Source organism: Limulus polyphemus, unplaced genomic scaffold (genome assembly GCF_000517525.1).
Source record: "Limulus polyphemus unplaced genomic scaffold, Limulus_polyphemus-2.1.2 Scaffold1673, whole genome shotgun sequence".
In the NCBI taxonomy this organism is placed as follows: Eukaryota; Metazoa; Arthropoda; class Merostomata; order Xiphosura; family Limulidae; genus Limulus; species Limulus polyphemus.
The window spans coordinates 92,528-114,465 of NW_013667283.1; positions in this window are offsets into that span (position 1 = coordinate 92,528).

Here is a 21,938-nt window from a genome sequence, read left to right on the forward strand (position 1 = left end):
TTTCGTCGGAACGAAGTTACGGAAAATCAATTAACAAACGGAGACGTAACAATATGATAGAAATACTTTACAAGCTTTTATAAAATAAAAAATTAATTTTAAGTTATACACAAATTGTTTGCGTGAAAACGTTTTTAGATATATTGTACAATAATATATTAAGTATTAAATGACTAAATACTTCAGATTTTGAAGTAAGATGCACGATATTTCACCAAGACTACTTCACCAAGGGCTCACTTAATAATACAGCTACGGAACAATTCTACTAGACAATCTTTCTAAGAGTTACCTCTTAACCGAAAGCATATTACACCGTATTTTTCTTATCTTCCTATAAAACGTAAATAACCTCTTTACTTTTCAAACATATCCTAATCCTGACATCTATAAAACCCTTTAATTAAATTTCCTCACACCTACCCCTGAACTATCTCTAACAAAATTTTGCTATTGTTAATTCCCTATTATTTATCCGAATAACTAGTACTCCGAAGGGCAGCGGTAATTTTTACCGACTTAGCACGCTAAAATCCAGGGTTTGATTCACTACAGTGGACAGAGTGTAGAGAGCCCATATTGTAGCTTTACATTAAGTAAACAATGGCTGAAAAACTAAGGGAAACAAACACCAAACGCCCTAGAATATTTCATTTTGACGTGTAAAATTGTGGTGTTTTCATGTAAACATTATTGATTTCCCGACAAACATTTGATTGACGGGCCTTCTAATAACAGCAGCTTTGCTCAAGAAATAAGGAGAGTACTTCTGATCTGACAAATTAACCGAGTCTCGTAGTGTATGTAAAATGATGAGACTGGACAAAGTTGGAAGAAATAAAAAAAAATGCTACATTATTGGACAAACAAAAAGAAAATACTGCATGTATACTCAGAAGCGGCTTTAGGGCAAAGCGAACAAAGCAACGTTTCGTGCTCTTCACTCCGCACTTACATAAATATTCATAACATATGTAAATAAATATATAAATATATGTAAATAAGTAATAAATATAATGTATAATAATAATAATAAAGGACCAATTTATTTTCGTTTCAAATGCCGCCAAAGCGATTACAAAATACTGGTCGAAAGTACCTCAGTGGTAATCAGAAAAGGAAGCGTGCTGCAGACAGGAAACCAGAACGTAAAAAAAAAAGTGGGACGTTTGAACGATTTCTTGAAATGCCCGATAAGACTGAATCTCATCAAAATGAAGACGGTGTATTTAATAAGGATGAGCATGATGACAATGATTATACAGGTACCATTGGAATGAATGATGGTAGTGTTAATGGTGTTGACAACCTACTGGAGAAGGATCAAACGGATGATGAGCAGTCACATGATGCTACTATAACTCGACACTCTGATTCTAAATCTAGAGATTTAGAAATTTTGCATTTCGATGATCCTACATGTTGGTCAAAGCATATTGATATGACTATCCGAGATCTTCTAGTGAATAAAGGCCCAGAAGAGATGAACAGTAGGACTTTCCAAGAGATCGCAATGGACGAAAATTTTCAAATAGTACTAACTTCAAAGGAAAGTTAGAAAATAGTGAACTTTGCAAATCTTCAATGGCTAGTTTACTCTACATCAAAGGACCGAATTTTTTGCTTCTGCTGCAAGCTGTTTGTTAACTCCAACAATGCTTTAAGATATGATGGATTTTGTGGCTGGGTAATTAGTAGTTCACGCCTATCTGAACATGAACGATCACAGGGACACTTGACAGCTACTCCACAATGGTTGGAACTTGAGGAAAGATTAAACAAAAATGCACTGTAGATCATAATTTTGTCAACAACTCTGGAAAACTTCGTTGGAGGAACCTTTTTGATCGCCTTCTGGCTTGGGGCTTGTAGAACTATTCGCCAAATTCGAAATGACAAAGTATTTCTCTGTGATACTAGACTGTACACCAGACATAAGTCACAAAGAGCAAATGTCATTAAATCTCTAATGTGTTTCAGATGGATCATCGGATGTTTGAAGTGGAATATTTGAGCACGTCAAAAAGTCTCAGAAAGTACAGGGGGGAAATTATTGGAAGTTTTACTCAAAGAACCGGGCTTGGAAGTTGGTAACATCTATGGACAAGGTTATGACAATGATGCTGACATGAGAGATCACTTTTTGGGTGTTCAAGCACAACTTCTACACATGAATTCAAGAGCATTTTTTACTCCATGTGCATGTCATAGCTACAACCTGTTGCTCGGTGACATGACCAAAGCGTGCCATCAAGTTATCTCATTCTTTGGGGTAATTCAATGCTTGTATGTTTTATTTTCTGGCTTCCGCAAGTATGTTCATGACCTCTCTGTGACGTCACTAAGTGAAACGAGATGGAAATGCCATGTTCAAAGTGTCGATATTAAACTGTTTAAATGTATTATAATCTTGTTGAGATCGCTGAGACAGCAAAAGATTCTCAAGCAAGAAGTGAAGCAGAATCACTTTGTATTTCAAGTTCATCATTGCTGTCATCTTTTGGTATAAGATCCTCTTTGAAGTTAATTATGTCAGCAAAGATATGAAAAATGATAGCAAACACTCAGCTAGCGCCATCGAAAATCTGGGGAGTACATGTAAATGGCTGAAAGAATACCAGAGTAGTAGCTTTTTCAGTGCACTGACTGATGCAAGAAAAATTGCAAACGAGATGGAGATCGAACCAATTTTCACAAACACTAGAATCCGTAGAAGAAAGAAAATGTTTGCCTATGAAAGTAGAAACCAGCTGATTGAATAATCGCAAGATTTTAAAATTCCCTGCTTCAACCAAATTATGAATACTGCCATAACCTCTTAGGATCGACGGTTCAAACAACTTCAAGAACATAATGAGAGGTTTGAATTGATATAGAACTTCGAAAATTTGTCGAAGTCAGAATAGCAAAAGCGTGCAAAAATCTGGAAACAGTACTAGCAGATGACAAGCACCACGACATTGATGGCTTCATGCTTGCAGAGGAGATGGAATCCTTAAAACCCATTCTTTTAAACGAAATTCAAACTGATCGTCTGAATATTTTGAACTTCATAGCTTCCAACAAACAATCTGTTGACTTTCCTAACTTCGCCACTGTTTTATGTATCCTCGTAACTATTCCAGTTACTGTTGCTTCAAGGGAAATACGTTTTCCAAACTTAAGCTCATAAAGACTTACTTGCGATCAACGGTGCTCAAGATCACTTGACTAACTTAGGTATCCTCTCCATTGAGAATTATACTGCTTTAACTTGAAACTACAGTAATATCATTTCAGAATTTTCGTCCATTAAATCTAATAAATGTTATTTTTAACACGTTTACTCAATGATAACTACATTTGAATTATAGTGAACATTTGTACTTCTTGCAATAAATTGTTCTAGATATAAAATTTTATTCTATATTTTTATTCTTTATTCTATATTGGGCCCCAATATGCATCTTGATTTGGGCCTGCTTTTCCTAGGGCCAGCCCTGTATGTACATGAGCATACAGAATCACAATTGTTTCTATTAGTGTGTGCTTAGCTCTACAGCTTTCTTGCTCCCAGGAAATACTCCCGTTTAACTAAATACAATGATTTTAAAAATACATTTTTACTTGTCGATATTTAGGTAAAACTGAACTCAGAAAGCGCTCCTGAAATCAATAGGTAAGTTCAGTTTGATTGTTCAGTTGACATCGTCACCACATGACATTTGTTCTCGCAAAGTATTGGGCGGATCTTACATTTAGACAACATCAATTCGGCTATCAAAGGACAGTATAGTGCTAATCTTTTCAACTTGGATGCTGTTGTTACGGCAATATCCTGTTGGACAAAATAGACCTTATCTACTATAGAAAACGAAGAAACAAAGCAATTAGAACAAGACAATCTCAACTATTTCTGGACCATATTTTATTCTAAAATTGCACATTTAAAAAAATTGTTAAATTCTATATGATATATCTACATATCAAACTTTTTCTCCCTTCTCTGTTTCAGGTTTGTTCTCAAGCCAACAATTAAATTTAAATTTAAAACCAATGACATGGTCAAGCAGTATATTAAGTTTACTTTATTCCTAAAAACACGTATAAGATACATGGATATCACAAACCCTTTAACAATGAATTACACTTAGTAACAATATTAGAAACAAATTTTAATAATGCTTGACAATTCAAACACCGTACTAAACCTTTAACTATTAATTAAATAAAACTGCAAAATTATCAAGCCATTGAAACCTATTGTTACGTATCTGCTTGTTTGTTAATTTCCGGTATAAATTCTTTCCGAGGAACTTCAGCGATACAAGTCCTTTCTTGATTAAACCAGTTTATTCTTTGTCGATACAAACTTTTAGTACACAGTAATTCCGCAGTCAGTACGTTTCTTGTCACTTTAAACCTAACAGCTTTTATAATACACACTATAAATCACAGCGATTCACAATCTCGATAATTTGCTCTCTACGAGTGCAAAACACACACACTAGCTCGAAACAGAATCGCAAATTACCCGAAACTCACTGTAACTACTGTTTGCTTTATCCTCGCTGGCTCTTCTCTGCCAGGCTTATATACTAACAAAGAGGCATCTCCAACATTCGCGGAGTTCCCCGATTATTGGAGAAATTCACCAGGCATGTTCCCAGGGTCACGTGACTTCTGCTGTCGTAGCAATATTTAATAAATCACCATATACAATCTTTTGAAATTCACATAATAATAATACCTAATGAGAAAGGTCCTTAATTAACAAGGATTGAATGAATATACATACAAATAACATAATAACAAGAATAAACCCTTTAAATAACATGGAAACACGTTTTAACACTTAAAAAGTAATGTACAAGTAGGTACTTATAACCAGAAAAAGTAAAACTAAGAAAGAAAAATAAAGAATTAGAATAAACTCACTGTCTACTTTAACATTGAGCAAACTAACAAACTAATCACTAAACTAAAATAAAAAAGAGCAGGAGAGCACAATATGCCAGTACATATAACTAAGCTCCTGGCAAACATAAACATAAAAACACACAATAAAATCAAACTCATTACATTTGCAAAAATGGAAAGAAACTTTTACCCCCAAAAGGTAACAACATGCTAAAGATTAAACCATTTAACATAAAATTCATCCTTTGAAATATAGAAAATACCAAAAAAGGTATTTACTTTGAAAAAAAAAGCCTAAATGTGCACAAAACTTTATATCCTTGATCTTTCCCACACGCTCGTATTCGTGAAAGAGCGAAGACACAGTCATTGTACATAAAGAAAAAATTAAATACATATATACACTTACAAAATACCTTCAAAACCATAGAACCGTTAGTACCCTGTCTTCTACATGTACTCATGAGTGTAGAAGGCAGAAAACACTCTAAATTAAGACAAAACATAAAATATACAGAATAAATCACAATAAGTAAACAATTATAATACAAAATGTTCACTCATTCAAGAAGGTGGTTGAGGCTTCACTTTGCTCACCTTAACCTTGCCAGCAGAGCTTTCAGTGTATGACCATTATTTCTCGATTGGCAGTGTTGAATACTTTGAGACCTGCTCAGTTTCTCATCAGGTTCTGTTGGGCTTTGGCTAGATTGTCCCACAGGTGACATACCTTCTCGTTATCTCTTGATGGAGGAGTGGCCCTTTGCTTCAGCCATTTTTTTCTAGTTGTAGAGGACCTGGACCTCCATCCATTTAGCTATCATCTCCTGACAATAGGTGCCTGAACACTGGAATGTGTTGTAACATGAACCAAATTCATGTTGGTATCAAATGCCTTGGAAGGGAGTTCTATGCTTCGGCTCTTCTGGGATGTCTCCTTGGGTATCTTGGTTGGTGATTTCTCACTTAAAGTGGCGGTGTACATCTTATAGGATCATCTGACTGGTCCATTTCTTGAGGTAGAGGCTACCTTGTTGATAGCAGGAAACTATTAGCTGAGCCTTCTGACTAGTCTGCTTCACCCTCACCCTGGTCTTTATCACCAGTTTCACAGACTTTACTGAAATATGCCCAACCTCTATTTTTCTAGGAGGACAACCCTTGAGATGTACCAGGTGCCAGAAAGTTCTTCTGGGATTAGGTACGTAATGATCCTGTTGGAGATGCAAGCACATCTGTTGTTTCCTTTTTTGGCAGTGCCATACCTTATGATGGGGCAAGTCACTAGGTCCCATCACTTCTTGGTCTTTACCTTTTCTGTTGCTTGGCCGCTTGGAAGATAGGCTTATTGAGCTGGAATGATGTTGAGTCTGATGATTGATGATTCAATTCTGGGGAATTCCTTAAACTTCCCTGTGGCATCAGGGTCTTCATCAATCATCGTAGGCAGTTCAACCCTTAAATAAATCAATGCCAACCCATTTACGAACTAGGCGAGCTCTCCCAATTCAGGCACAACAGAAAACAACATAGTGGTCTCTCTAAAGGTAAACATTAGTGAATCAATCTCCGTTGCCACATTGACTTCATGACCCTCACTATAGAGGAAGTCTTGGATATTCTGGAGCTGTTGTGAGGCTTTGTAAGATAGTAAGGAATCGATCTTTATAGTCAGAACAGAAAAATGGAATTGGAATAAGAGGTGATCAAGTCAGGATAAGAACACTGTTTCATAGCTGAGAATGAGAGGATGACCATGGCTGGAACTTTATCTTAAAAAAATAAATGTAAATGTTTAGTGAGTATAATTGGTCAAAGGTTCAGCCAAGTGCATAGATGAAGGAGGGGTCGTAATGCTCAGTTATAATAATAAACTAGATACTGCTCCTGTGACACATCTAGAGACTTAATTTATTCTCACACCTATTCCTGACCATAGATCATGTGTCCAAAAATTTTGAGGGCTTTACAATCCTCTAGCTTCCTCGAGTTTTCATTCAACTACCTGCCTGATCTAGTGCTGCCCTTTGTTCCCCTGCTAGATAATGGGAATAAGCATGCCAAGTTCTTCAACCTAGCTTACCATCTGCTTGTCTTGTAGACAGACCCTGCTTCTAGTCAGAAATAACGAGAGTTGAGACTGCTTAGGTCCACACAGTCGAATATACCTTCCAAAAAATGTGATTTACGGGAAACGCAACATTGACATCCATCATTTTCAAAGGCAGCTGTTCATTGTTTTATGACAACGGCAGTGATAAAGTTGAGTGAATATACCAGCCTTTTCTTCTCCATTAATAATTCATTTGAATCCAAAAGTGTCTTAACGACAATACAAAATTATGTTACTTGTATATCTTATTTTATGTTATAAATGTATTTAATTACCCTTTATACCATCACAGTTTTGCTTTTTATAGGCTGTGAAAACAGTCAAGTGCTTGACCTTTTCACTAGTTGACTTATATACCTTAAATCAATTAAATACTACTAAAAGCACTACCCATCCCCATTTAAACACTGCATTTAAACAATGATTAACGAGAGTCCCACCACTTACCTAAGAAATTTATCTAGTTTTTACAATTACGTCGAAATACCGTAAACCAAAAACCCTTTGCATTATATATTAAAAATACACCTGCACTAGTTTACTAACACATTCAGGCCTCTGGAGTTCCTGAATCCAGAATCAGTGTTAGAACACTTACCAGAAATGACATCGAAGCAACCAGCCAGCATTCAGTTTGCCTACATCAATTTTGAAATCGATGAAAAGAATAATAAATGGACGACAAAGTGCAAACATTGTAATACTAAGATGGCAGAAGTGCGAGAACAACTTCTTCCTTTTCAAAGTAAGATTTGTTTTATTTTGTATATATATATATATCTACATGTATCAGTGGTGTAAGAAAGACTTGTAAAGTGGGAGTGCTTGGCTTGAGATGCAAATTTTACAATGAGAGGTTGAAAGGATAAGGAGCTTCTAAAAGCAGCTCCCATGCTGCCCAAAACAGCAGAATCTAGGGGAAGTCTGGGAGCATACCCCCAGAAAATGAATATAATAATATAATTAACAGTTGTTATATAAGTCAAATATGTAAAAGTTGGGGTGCTAAAGCACCCCGGTTTCGACGCTTCTGTGTGTAAAGATATATATATATATAGCAGGTTATAGCTTATACTGTTAGTGTTACTCTAACTTACACAACTTTAGAGACAGGCTGGATGGTTTTAGAAATAAACGTAAGCTAATATTATTATTTATTAGGTTATTATTATTTCACTAAAATCAACTTTGGCATAGTTTAAAGTGTGTGTACTATGAATCAAAAAAGAATATTATAAATGTTATACAACTTTCTGATCATTAACAAATCATTATTCTTTAAGACAAAACCATGCCATAAAGTCTCCTGGAAACATCCAAGGTCAGACCATTGGTACTAGGTTGATCTCACATCATCACCAGAAGAAGTATCCTTAACAATATATTTCTCACCTAGACTTACCATACTGCTAACTGCGATACAGACCACTCTCTTCTCATCACCAGAGTGTGGGTAGAGCCTAAAAAAATATATCGCTGCAAACATCCAGGCTTATTAAGAATCAATATGGTCAGCACATCAGATCCACAGAAAACCTTTGAGTTTTTCAGGCATTGGAAGAAGTAACTGAAGAGTTCCCATCTTGCGAAACAGTGGAAGAAAAGTAGCAGCTTTTGAAAACTATTGTTTATGACACAGATTTATCAGCTTTTGACCATAAAGCACCATGAATGGTTTGAAGTCCACTTCCGGGAAATGGCCCCATTTATTGAAGAAAAACAGAGGGTAAGAAAGATCCATCAGACAACTCAGAGAAAGAACTGAAAGAAGCTAGAAATAATGTACAAATGATACCCAGGTGCTGTGCTATTGATTATTGGTTAAATCTTTGTGAGAACATTCAGTCTTCTTATGACACTGGGAATATCAGAGGAATGTATGAGGGAATCAAAGAAGCTATAGAACCAACCCTGAAGTCAGCTTCACTAAAGTAGAAAAAAAACCAAAAAAAAAAACGGGTGAAACATCACAAATAAAAAAGAACAGATGGAGTGATGGATACAACACTACCTTGAAATTTACTCACTGGAGAATGAGGTATCTGAAAACGCTTTGAACACACTAGCTAATTTACCCACAGTGGAGGAGATAGCCTGCATCCCAACTAGAGAAGAAATAGGCAAGATAATAGATGCACTGGCCAGTGGTAAGGCCCCAGGTAAAGATAGTATACCAGCAAAAGTTGTTAAATGCCTAAGCTCCAAAAACTTCTTACTTTCTGTTAGAAGAAAAGAAGAGTACCATAGAGAACATTATCATTCTGTACAAGAACAAAGATGATTGAAACGACTGTAATAACTACAGAGGCACCTCCCCTTAATATCATTGGCAAAGTCTTTGCTCAAGTTGTCTTGAAAATACTTCAAGTTTTTGCAGACTGTATGAGTCCCAGTGTGGCAGCAGAGCCGAAAGATCCACTGTTGATACGATATTTTCATTTTGGAAGATTCAAGAAAAATGCAAGGAACAAAAAAGACCCTTCTACATAGCCTTTATAGATTTGACAAAAGGCTTGTTTCAGATGCTCCACAAAATTGGCTGTCCACCGAAATATATCATCATCATCCAATCCTTCAACGAAGGTATGAAGGGCATCGTCAATTTTGATGGAATTACCTCTGAACTATTTGAAATCAGGAGTGGTGTCAAATGATGTTTTATTCTCGCTCCCATATTGTTCAGTATTTTCTTCTATCTTTTTCTTGATTATGCATGTGGGTAATCAACGGAGGGAGTTTACCTCCACCCGAGATCGGATAGAAAGTTATACAACCCGACTTGTCTTAAAACGAAAACAAAAATTAGGGTCTGTCATCACACGGGACCTGCTGTTTGCTGACGATGCTGCCTTGACTTCTAGCTCAAGGAGTCACCTTCAGACCCTGATCAACAACTTTGCAGCAGCCTGCCAAGAGTTTAGTTTCACCATCAAAATAAAAAAGACCAATATAAAGAGCCAGGAGGCTGCGGAGATACCCACCATCTCTATAGAGGAGAGTGTGCTGGAAGTTGTCGACAAGTTCACTTACCTGGGATCTACCATCAACAGAAACCTGTCCCTTGATACAGAAATCAACACATAAACTGGCCATACATTAATCACCATGGGCCAACTCAGCAATCATGGGTTGGAAAACAAGTAATTGACATTCAAATCCAAAATGAAAGTGTACAAAGCCTATGTACTCAGTCGTCTTCTATATGGTAGTGAGGTATGGATGATTTACATAAAGAGGAAAAGAAGCTCAATAGGTTCCACATATGCTCTCTCTCCACAGGATCCTCAGAATAACAAGGTGGGACAAAATCATCAACATCGAAGTTCTTGACCATGCCAAAATATAGAGCATCTTCTCACTATTGAGTCAGAGAAGATTGAGATGGGTTGGACACAAATGGCTCATGAAAGATGGAAGAATCCCCCGAAAATATCCTGTATGAGGAGCTGGCAACAGGAAAAATATCTTTTGGATGTTCCAATCTCCACTATAAGGACGCTTGCAAAAGGGATATGAAACTTTGAAAATTTGTGTTGACAACTGGGAAGAAATATCAGAAAATTGCAGTGCTTGGAAAAGCTGTGTGAAGAAAGGCACGAAGAAAGATGAAAAGAAAAGAGGTCAACATCATCCTCCATGCCCAACAACTACCTTTGCCTACTCAAACTGCAACAGAGTATGGTTGTCACAAGAAAGTGCCTAAAGAATTAGACATTTGGTTCCTAATATATAGGCTTGCAAACTTATAGATGCCTACCACTACTAATAATACTATTATTTCACTAAAGTCAAATGTGACTTAGTTTAAACGTTTTGCAAGTGCGTGTGTTATAAACCAAAATGCAATATAAAAGTGTTATACAACTTTCTGAGCAAAAAGAGCTACTTTACTTTGTGTGGAGCCCGGGAGACAACATAGTGTAGGCCTACGTTGTACAACGTCCTCCCCCTCCAATCATTTACAATTCGATGGCAGGAAAAGAAAAAAATCTTTAGTCTGTGCTTAATTCTATAATAAGATTACTTTGTGTTTCTATATTTTTCTAAAGGTCTGGTGTGACAGATTAATTTAAGAAGCACCTGTGAAATCTATGAGCAATTGAATATTACTTTATACCTAGATTGTAAGTAGAGGAATATTTACATACAAATGTGTGGATTTTTTAATGTATTTGTGTCTTAAAAAGTATTATAAGTTTAAAGTCAACCAATTTAAAAAATTTATTGCAATGAATTCTTATTATATAGGTTTTTGTATGCTACTGCCCCAAAATGTGTTTTGATTATCAAGAGAATTATAAGTAAATACAAGACAACATTTGTTCTGATAATTTCTTATTTCTTATTCTTTTTTGGCACCTGAAGAGAAAAACACCCTTTCCATTCATGCTGATTATGGGAAGTCCTGGCAACTAAATGATGCTTCAACTTCTAGCTCACAACCATCTGTTGCCGATTTTTTTTAAACCAATATCCTCAAGGTATGTGAGAAACCATCTAGAGCAGAAGAGGTTTTCAAGGATCATTTGTAGAGAATCTAATTATCAACTGTTGCCTTCCACTCTATTGATGAAAGTTACTTCTTCAGAAAGTTTGTTTTTGAGCTTAATGCCAAGGTGGCACTTCCCTCTTGAAGCCAAATTGCATAAAACATAAAATCTTAGCTACACCAAAGCAAGTCCAAAGCTGTGCAGAAGTTTTTCAAACAGCACAGCATGTTGCATACGTTTCAAGGGTGTGGACATATCACAACTGCCACTCTTTCCTTGCCATAACTGCTCACACCTTTGTTAAATTTGAGCTAAAATCATGCCTCATCACAGCTGAATAGCTGAAAGGCAGGCACAGTGGTGAACGTATTGCATACTGCATTTAAAATGTTCTTCAGTAGAATGAGCTGCATTCAAAGGTAACATATTTTGTGGTAGATAATGTAAGCAAAATGAAGAAGGCCTTTACAGTTCAATGAACTGAGATCTCCCGAAGAGGCACAGCTAGAAGTGTGCCAAGAAGACAATATTCCAGAATTGTTGTTGTGGTGCCATAAGTTATTGCACTGCACAAGCACATTCTTACAACTAAGACAACTATGGTGATACGTGTGAAACATCATACATCAGTTGTCAGTGCTCTTCATTAGTCTTTTGCTGCAGGTTTGTTGATTTGTTGCAGATCTTGCATATCATTCCACACAATGATCCTGTTTGTGAAAGACGACAGCCCTTTTGGTAACATGATCTGTCTAATGGCTAGAGTCCTGAATCAAATTACAGTTTTGGTTGGATCAGAGAAAGTGAAATCCACTCTAAAGAACAGTATCATTGATGTTACACTTCATGAAGCTGATAGTCTTCTTGATGCAGAACCAACTGGAAAGACAGATAGCAGTAACACAATGCCTGCAAATCAGAAAAAAATATGGAAACCCAGCCTCAACAAAATATCACACGTTCGAATTGTTCTCATTTAGCTCTATTTGCTTCATATGCAAAACTCTGAAAAAAATCTGCTATCGACAATGTACACTCTTATTGTGTCAGCTTTGGATATGATTCCAATGCTTTTGGATTAAAAACCCTTGGAGAAGTTTGAAATAAAATAATATCATTTAAAACTCAGTCCATTGTATGAGAAGATATTCTGCATCTCTTTAGCCAGAGTGGCCTGTTCATGACATCATATCAAGTAAGATTGTTATCTCAGCTTCTATCATCTCTAGTGTTTCTGAAATGAAACAAACACCTGATGGATTCTAGTGCCTCTCTGCTCATGATATATCCAAGTAATATACTCTGTTGTGTTAATTTTTTTTTAAATTTAGAACAGTCAATAATATTTTTCCCGGGAGGACAGTTTTGCACCACCCTCCAAAAACAGCAATGACATAGGCCTTGAACTCTGGGTGGAAGCTTTACGAGATATGCTTCTTGGGAGCTCTGATATGTTAATATTTTTATCTTAACATTTCAATTAAACATTTTCATTAACCTTTTTAGAATGTTTATTTCTAAACAGACATATTTTAGCTGGAAAATTGAAAAACATTATTTTTCCAATTGTACAAATTTTTTCATTTGTTGTTTATAAAAAACATAAAAGTTAACTTATTATTATTATTATTACTGTCATTGTAGCTCTTGTTTTTATTCAAAAATGTTACTTAGATTATAATAATATAATATAATTATAATAATCTTGGTCTCGACCCGTTCGGACTGGGTTTAAGTTTTGGTCTCAACCCAAACGGTCTTGACTACATCTCTGGTTGAGAATAATAAGACTAGGGACACAAATATAAAGTTTGTAAGCATTGGAGTTATCTTAGCTACTACAGTTTTAATTTTCTAACAGGGCGATTAGCATTTGGAACAGGATGCCTTCAGATGTGGTTGATAGTGCAGTTAATTAAAGGGAGTTTAAAGGAAAGCTTGATAAATGTTTGAATGATAATGGCTGGCTTTGAGTTTATAATGTTTAATTTAATGAATTGTATAGCCTAGGTGGACCAAAAGGGCTCTTATTGCCTTTTAATGTCATGTTGCATTATTCTGTCATTATGCTGTCTTCCCGAGTTATTGCCAGGTGAATTTATGGGCATTGATCATTGTCAGACTTAGCCACTCTATGTAATCTTGGGAACGCTGGGGGACTTCTCCTCATGGTGGAGGATCATACACAATGTTCTCAGGGAATAACATTTCCCATCTTAACATGACTGTATTCAGTAAATATCCTGTTTATCCCTGTCTTATTGCTCTATATGCCATCATCAAGAATGGAACGTGTCTATTCCAGTAATTTCTGTTGAGATTAATTAACTTTGCAAGCATCTTCTTGGTAGCATGCATTACCCATTCTGACACACAATCAGAATAGGGATGATAAGGTGAACAATGAGTATTCACCACAACTACCAACTGACACATCTCAGTGAACAATTGACTGTTGAAGTTATCTTTCTATTAATGTGGAATATTTTCACTGCTCCGAATTGTGCTATCAAGTTCTCAGCAATCATATCCACAATGGTTTATGATCATGTAGAAATGACTTCTTGCACTTTCCAGAATTTAACCACAATAATGGATTATATCTTCGTGGCCTCTGGTCTTTGTGTTGTAGACTGTCCAGAGTATTTTTGCTGCAGAGCTCCAGGGATCATTAGCTGCAGTACTATCAGATTACCCTAACTTTTCGGTTGATAGCAGTGGTATTACACAACTTCTTACATTTCTATTTGCTCGTGTAGGTGTTACATGTTACATGCACACACGCCACACTCCTCTTTTGGTTCTGGTGGGCTTGACCTTGTTCGACAGTAATAAGTACCAAAGCCAGATCAAGGTGTGTTCTGGAACTCCTGAACATCAGCTACAGCAATCATCTTCAAGAGGAGATGTTTACCTCATGGTTTGCATTTATTGTGTTCGAAAAGGCCATGGTTTCAAAATCAAGATATTTTCTGAGTTAAGGCATTCAACAAATGAAACAGTCCATCTACATTTCCATTTTGTGGGCTCTCGTCAGGAACTATGATAAAGTCATATTCTTGCAATGTTATTATCCAACATAGTTCAGATTTTGAAAACTAATTAACCATTTCAGGGAAGCAGGTCCACCTTAATCGTGAGCATTCTAACATATGTATTTTGTCAATAGTACTTTAAAAAGACTAAAATGTGAAGCATGTCTTTCTTTGTCATACAATATCTGCTCCTAGTGGCTCAGCGGTATGTGTGTGCTGACTTGCTATGCTGAAACCCGGGTTTCTATACTTGTGGAGGGCACAGCACAGGTAGCTCATTGTGTAGCTTTGTGCTTAATTACAAATAAACATACAATATTTTCATTTGGGAGCTGTGAGAGAACAAGTAGCATATGGAGTCACATGATCTATTCTATCCTGCAGCTACAATGACAAGAGTTACAGTGGTTACTCTTCTAATATCAACACTGAACCTTGGTACATCTTTCTTCTCCCTAACAATTGAAACTGGAGGCAACCAAGCTCTATTTGAACGTTATATGACTGCACCCATTAGCGTCCACTGTATTTCAGTGCTCATGATCTCTTTATTGTACCAATGAAGGTGACACAGTGATTTAGTTATCAGACATGCATTGTCTGTGTCTATATGGCGTTGAGTCACCATTGTTCGACCCAACTGGTCCCACAAGCACATTGGTGTATTTACCAAAGAAGTCCTGAGTTGCATGTGTTGTATAAGATTTATAATGACAGCACAATCATCAATTAATACTCCAGGTGTATCAATAGCCTCATATTAGTGTTTTGGCCTTGGTATGATGGAAACAACCCTAGCATTACCCTTAGTATCAATTACTTCCACTTTGCCCACTGTGTCTATGGCTATTCCAATGTCCAGCTGGATAGTTGACATTCCATAATTACAAAGCAACACCAGGAGTGCATCCCTTGTTGGATTGAGCAGAGCCTTAGCTAATGCAGCATTCTTTCTGGACAGGAAACAGTTAATTTCATACATGGTTTCCATGTTTGCATTACATGGCATAGACACATTAGATATTATTCAGATTATACGACAGAACTCTTTCAACCTGGGCTCGGTCCATGGGACCGACCTCGTAACCATTTAGTGCTTGTTATAGTTTTCATGCTATAACTTTTAAATTTGTAAGCGTGTGTTAACGAAATTTGGCAGATTATCAATAAACATTACAATGCTTTCATACTCAAAATATCTATTTTTTTTATTAAATCTTAAGGTTTGTTCTTTCGTGCCTATCTATGATGCAAAGTAATTTCATTTTAAGATTAAAAATATTTTAATGCATTAGAAAATTTTGAAATTTCACATGCAAAATCTTTATAATGTCCAAATAGTTATCAAACATTTCTTAAGAAAAACTTTATATTTTATCTGTTATTTTCAGTAATTAATCTCTGTTGGGGTTCGGTAGATTTGAACGATCTCACAACCTCCATGAAAAATTAGGAAATAAACATAAATTATTCCTCTTTCATTCTAGAATGAACACAAATTATAAAACGAAAACATAAATGTTTAGACGAAATAACTTAAATCTCAGAACATTATACATTTATAAATATTTATTATTTTTATTATATTGAACTTTCACTTGTGCCTGGCTAACAATACTGTTGCGTCAGCGAGATCACATGACTAGTATCACGCCACGTCCTTCTCGAACTTCGTGAATTGTCGGGAGACTACTAGATTGGGGGTAGGCTGGTATATGAAAAAAGACGGTCACAACGTGACGGAACAATGTATAATTGAACTGAGTATTGTTGAAGTCGAGCACGTGAGACGTTTGTTGAGAATTATAGCGTTTGTTAAAACGCGACTGTTGAAATTAAGTGTATCGCAAATTTATATTCAGAAAGAATAAACCAGTTTTATTTAAGAAAGGACTTGTGTCGCTAAAGTTTCGTAGGAACGAATTTACGGAAAATTAACTAACGAACGGAGACGTAACAATACAGAAGTTACAATGACGCGGCTCACGTGCACTCATGTTACAGTATCAAATAACATGGTCTGTACAAAGTAACTTGTCTTGGCTGTGTTTTAGTCGACTAGTATTTTGTAAAATACAGTCACTTTTCAATTATTATACATTATGTAAGTATTTAGATTATTGCTATTTTGAAATAAGTTCTAAAGTTATTTTTTCTAAAACATAGAACAGTAAATAAATAAGTAAAGCAAACAATTATCTCTTCTAGTTACGACTTTTGTACTCGGTTGCTGCTTGACGTAGGTTGCTAAGCCTTTAAAACTTTTGCATTATTTTTAGATTTTATATATACAGTTTAATAACTAAAAAATCATAAATTGCTACATCAGTATCATAGAATTCTACTATAATTCATCAAATGTGCAACTAAGCTTTATTTTGGTGTAAAAAATATGAAATTTCGAGCAGACCAAAAGACACAACCTACCTCATTGAAATTTTGATTCAAAAGAAACAAGTCTACTGTTTGATACCAAAGTTATTGACACAGTTTCATGAAATAGTAGTTCAATAAAATTTTGAATGCGAGTCAACAAACAAGATGACATGGTCTTTCACCTGTGACCCATCTCGAAAGGGAGAACACCACTTGTGTACATGGAGGTACTATCATTCCATTCATTATATATACCGTTCCTAAGTTCCATCTGGGTGGCATTGGACGACTTTCCTGCTGAGCATCAGCTTACCTGTTGCACAGGCAAAATTAATGAAAAAAATTCTACAGTATGTTCATTTTGAGGATGTCAATTTTATATCCAAAAGTAGAAATAACTACTTTTATTCTATGTGAAACATCTCCTAGACTCAGCTGGAGAACCACTTCTTCTCTAATGTCTAGTATATCAACATTTGCCAGAATGAAGTTGACATGTATTGCATGTAGTGGTGGCCTCATTCAGAGAGCTTGAAAGATTGCAAGATCCACTATGATCCTTGCCCATCCTGTGGCTACCAAGGAACTTAATGTCTCACTCTTATATATTTATTGACACATACCAAGCTCCGCTCAGCATTGATGGAGCTTAGCTGACCACTAAGCCCATTGATAACTTACTAGATGATCCTACTTTGGTAATTTCAGACTTCAGTTTTTGAATGATCAGGCTTTGTATTATATGAAGGTTCTATTCATCATTGGTCTTTGTTGAAAGTTTAAAATAATTTAAATAAATTTAAAAGCTGGGATCGATAAAGTAGGGACAGATAGTTAAGTTATTTCTAATTCTATAAAATGTATTTATCTATTGAAATGTCAAACTCTTTGGTGCAAGCTGTCTGCTGTGCTATCTCAAGCCAGTGGTCATGATCAACTTGGGACCTGATAGTTTTACAAAGCATTTGTTACAGTGTCCATTGCTTATTGTTGTTCATCCTGGACCTGTTGATTAAATGACCAGTATTGATATCCTTGCCAACTTTGATACATGGCAAAAAAGTGCTGCCACTGTGGGTTGGCTGATATCTGCTCAGTTGTTAGTTGTGTAACAAAATATGGGCATTTTCTTTGCTATGCAGTACTTTATGGATCCAAACTTCCAAGTATGATAGGTGATGCCCAAGGTCTCGTAATTTGCTTCATTGCTTCTATCTTTTTCAAAGCCTCAGTCTGTTTTGTAAGTGGAAGTCATGTGGCTATCTGATTTATTTGGGCTGCATCTTCACTATCAATCTTGTTCGATATTTTACTTGTTTGGTCTAAGTCATGAGGTCAACTGGAGGAAGTGTCTTGGTATTCTGTGAGCAACTTATGCAACCACTGGCACTAATTTGTTGTAAGACATTCACAGCTCTGGTCGTAAAAAATTTGTAAGTGAAGGGGCAAGCTATCTTTATGTAAGGGTTTGGCATGAGACTTCCAACTTAAATAAGACTACTGATGTTCTTTGTGTGGAAGTACTACCTCACAGCCTCACACCCTGCTATGTCCAATCCATATTCGAATTTTATGGCTTGTTGTGTTCATGACCCTAATAACGATATCTTTAATTTTAAGATCCACAACAGTTCTACCAACAATCAATCCATCAGGACATAATGGAGTGTTTGGCTCTATTATGGCCTAGTCACTGGATGCAAATTTACTTTTTTTTATCTAAAGACTAGTATGAGTATTTCACTTTTTGGTGGCACAATGACTGCTCTTCTTGTTATCACGAAGTTTAATCTCTGGTGTAGAAACTACCACATCGTGGACAGGGATTTCCTAGTCATGGACTGTGAAGGAATATGAAGCTAGCCTAACGTCGCATCTACGTCTCTGCATATAAACAGTTCCCAACATTCACTCTTCTTCAATGACAGTTACTCACACATAATGAGATATAGAGATATTTCCTACAGTAAGAGTGACTTCTAGCTTTTCTTTTGCTGGAACTTTATTTCTACCTGCTTTTCACATTACTCCCTCTTCTTTCTTCATATCTATAAGCAGTTTCCACCTTTCATTCCCAGATCAAACTACTGTAGATGTAGAGCCATACTACAAGGCTTCCCATCAAAAGATCCAGGGACCCGTGGACAGGCTTCTTTAAACAGTAAAATTTTAACTCATTTGAGTCAGATGGAATATTACCGGCTGTATTTTACCCCATAAGTCCAGCCATTTCCAGTTTCCCACTATCTGGTTCGCACCTTGTCATCCCTACAATTTAGTTGAGCTGGAAGAATTAACTCTGGAGTATTTTACTTAGTTTCTTTTCAGTTGTTGATACCTCACAGTTTCGACATTACTGGCTAGGTTTCACACTTGCATAACAGCTCTCTCTTTTTGATATCCTTTGGATTGAGTTATTACTCCCTACAAGCTTTTGTCTAAACACCTTAGCAACATGTCCTTTCAAATTACACTTGAAAGATCTATTGCATTGTGGTTGATTACCTCCATTTTGTGCAAATAGTTGTTTAACCAATCCTTTTAGTTCTTCTAAAACATTTTCATATTACTCGATCTGAGAATCCCATAACTTTGAGATTGTGTTTTAATTGTTTATCTGCAAATTTAGTGGATTCTAGTTCCATTGTCAACTGTTTTTAGATCTATTGTACAATAATATATTAAGTATCAAATGACCAAATACTCCAGATTTTTAAGATGCACGATATTGTCATCATTATCCATCATTACACAAGGAGCTTCCATGTAAGATAATTGAGCAAGCCTTTCCAAATGTTCTGCAAGTTCAACTGGGGTATCTTCTTTTCTTTATACCCTGTTCCAGATCTTTGCTTTGAATAGTTATTTCTGGTGTAACACTATGAACATGCTGAATAGTATTACTGTCAATGCTTAATAGTTATTATGGCTCTCAGCTGGAAGGTTACTTAATGTTGTCAAAACTAGTCTTTTTAGATAGGTAATTAGATGGATAGTTTGTTATTCAATATTTCACCCATTCACTCTGGAAATAATTTTAAACTGAGCCTGGTAAGATTTCCATGGTACCTTCCTATCATAATCTATTGACTGATGATTAACTGGCCAGCTAAATCTGTAAGTGAATTGGGCAGAATTATGAGTAAAGTACTCCAGGAATGTCCTTCAATAAAGATGACACAGCAATATTAGCAACAGGTGTAAACCAAAGAAACAGTTCTCTCATTCCATATCCTGTGTTACAAGATGTTTTCAGTTGGTACCCTTGAACCGATGCAAAAATATTCATTGGTGATTTAATATTCGAATTTAATAATTCTTTTTCCCAGATGCTTTATTCTGTCACCAATGTTCTTTTACATCTCAATGATGCTTTTTTTCCTACTTCTCTTTTGACTTCATCAGTATCGTTTTATACTTTGCTGGTGTCCAGCATTTCTTAAAACCTGTTTTAATCCTTCTGTATATCTCTTATAGCTTCATAGATCTTGTCTTCAATTGTATTTATTATTATTTGTAATTATTCTTTGAATAGTTTATTTAATTTTAACCCCTCTCTTAAGTTACTGTCGCGTTCTCTTAATTTTCTGCCCCTTTCTTCTACATTTACTAACTCCTTCTTCTTTGTTTTATTTTATTTTCCTTTAAACTTCTTCTTGGTCTTCTCATATTTTCCTGTTTCTTTTATCTAGTTTTCTGTTTCGTTCTTGGTCTCTTTTTAATTTTCTAACTCTTCTAATTTTTAGTCCTTTTCTTCGTGTTCTTATTTAAATGCTCTGTCTCATCTGTTTGTTATTCTTTCCATTGTTTTATCAATTCCAGCAGGTTTTCTATCTCAGTTCACGTCCTTATAGTAATCTTGAATGAAAGTTGAAGCTCAATCAAAATTATATTCTATTTTCATTGAAAATAATGTCCCACTCTGACACTTGTGTTTTAGCATAGTTATCTCGCTGTTGGGTTATTTTAAATTACGTGATGAAAATAATTCATTGGCCAGTCCAGTAAAGATTAATAAATTATTTAATTTCCTCCTTTATCATTTACCTTCCCAGTGGCTCAGCCGTAAGTCTGAAGGCTCATGACGCTAAAACCGAGTTTCAATACCCGTGGTGGGCACAGTACCGATAGCCCCTTATGTAGCTTTGCGCTTAACAACATACAAAACCTTAACAATTCTACAAACTTAAATGCTTATACACTGCCGTAGGTATACATTACAAATGATATTGTTACGTCTCTTTTCGTTTGTTAATTTCCAGTATAATTTCTTTCCGATGAAACTTCAGCGATACAAGTCCTTTATAAATAAAACTAGTTTATTCTTTCTCAATACAACTTTGCAATACACTTAATTTTCACAGTCACTTTAACTTTAACACACGCTATAATTCACAACGGTTCACGCACTTTACTTACGGTCACTACCACACTTGAATCAATTATCTGTCTCTGCCTGTATGCAATTATCTACGCCACCACTTCTTCTCTCCGCTTTATTTGTCGGGCTTATATATTAAAATAGAGAGCGCCTAGAAAACGCTCAAGCCTTCATGATCCTTCTAGAATCTCATGACGTGTTACCAGCGTCATGTGACTTCCGCTGTCGTAACACTGCCCCTTCCTTAGTATTGTTCGTCCCGAACAATAACAACTTACATTAAACCAATTGATAATTAACAATAACTTAATTAAATAAACAGGATTTACAAACACAAAATTAAAATACAACAAAGTTTCTTAATTTTACGGGACGTATCTTCTTCCGTACTGGTCTCCGTCTCGTTGGCTTTTGCTTCACGTGGGGTTCATCTGCTCCATCAGGAAAAGTCCTATTATCGGTAACAGTCACATCAGTGGTAGTAATTTCATCAAGGGCTTCACTGTTTCCCTTCTCAAAACCAGGTAGAGTTTCTTCTTTGACAGTGGCTTTTTCAGGTGAAACGTCTTCAGCAGCGTCATTTGTTCCAATGTTCACTTCGTCTCAACTGAAATGTCCTGGACCATGATAATGCCAAAGCCTGT